Here is a 1,636-nt window from a genome sequence, read left to right on the forward strand (position 1 = left end):
CAGCTCCCGCGACGCCGCCGAGCCCCACGCCGCCCGCCGCCAAGCCCCTGCACGCCGCGCCCCTCGCCACTGCACGCCTGCCGAGCCCCACGCCCGCTCCGTCGAGCCCCACGTCGCCCCACGCCGCACGCGGCCCGCGCGCCCTCGCCCGCCCGCGAAGAAGAGAGCCCGCCGTCCGCGAAGGGAGCCCGTGGTCGCCGTCTCGAAAAAGAGAGTCCGTCGTCCGTCCGTCCGTCCACGCCGCGCCCGCCGTCTGTCCACGCCGCACTCGTTTCCCGCGGTAAGCCTCCCCGTTTATAAGATTGTTTGTAAGATTGTTATCACACCACATTTGATGCTCATGGCGGCCGTGGCGTGCCGTGCGCGCGGCCGTGCGCGTGCCGTGGCGGCCGTGATGAGCCTCTGTCTTATGGTTGTGCCATTGGCGTATAGAGTTTAGTTTTAATCGTTAACCGTAGTGAACCGTATGCGTCACCCATTCGGGAACGGCGAACGTCACATTGGCTTGTGAGGTTCGCCGTTTCGGAATTGTCCACGTATTTTGGACAGCCTGAGAGTGTAGGTCGATGCTTGTGATTTGTGACATGTGCCTTACGATTGACGCGGAATTTCGGTTGTGTAACCCAGTTGTTCTCCAACACACCATGTTCAGGCGTGTGCTTGGAGAGCAGCGGGGTTATGCTGCCGAAATTTTGCGGCAATCGTAGGCTACACGTCACAAATCACAAGCATCGGCTTACACTCTTGGGTGGGTTTAGGGCCTTTACCTAATAGGGAGTTCACCTAAGCCACGGACGATCGTTGATGTTCTTTGTCTTTTGTTTAGCCTTTGAAATGGACGGTGATCGGAGGGTGATGTATGACGGGTGGAGAAAGGATGGGGCACATTCGAATGAATGGATGGGTGTAACAAAGGCTTTTCTTGAGCACGCTTTCAAAGATGCAACTGGTCGTCTAGTGAAGTGTCCTTGCAATCGCTGCGAGAACAAGTGGCCTCAGAAGAAGGAAGAAATGGAGAAACACCTTTGCAAAAGTGGGTTTATGCCGAACTACCTTGTATGGTACCGGCATGGAGAGTCTATTAGACACGTTGACGCGGAGGTGGAGCTTGATGACGATCATGATAGGATGGACGATATGTTGCATGATCTTGGTAGGGAGGTTGAAATGAACGCTGAGGAGCCGGGGCAGCTTCCACGCGATGCTCAAGAATTCTTCCGGCTACTCGCCGCGGGAGAAGAGAGACTGCACGAGCACACTCAGATGTCAGTTCTTGGGACTCTCACAAGACTAATGGCGATAAAGTCGAAGCACAACATTTCAAACAGTGCTTACAACGACATCGTCCAACTTATGGGCGAGGTTCTCCCGGAGAATCATAAGTTGCCAAAGAATATGTACTTCGCAAAGAAGATGTTGGCTGGTCTTGGGATGACATATGAGAAGATCGACGTGTGTCCCAACAGTTGCATGCTATTCTTTGAGGAGGATGACAAGCTGGACCGTTGTAAGCATTGTGAAGCTTCTAGATATGTCGAGGTGACAAATGATGAGGGTGAATTGGTAGTTACGAAGGTCGCAGCTAAGCAACTTCGTCGGTTGCCCATCATTCCTCGGCTTTCAAGGCTGTTCCTCA

The sequence above is a fragment of the Zea mays genome, chromosome 1 (genome assembly GCF_902167145.1).
Source record: "Zea mays cultivar B73 chromosome 1, Zm-B73-REFERENCE-NAM-5.0, whole genome shotgun sequence".
In the NCBI taxonomy this organism is placed as follows: domain Eukaryota; kingdom Viridiplantae; phylum Streptophyta; class Magnoliopsida; order Poales; family Poaceae; genus Zea; species Zea mays.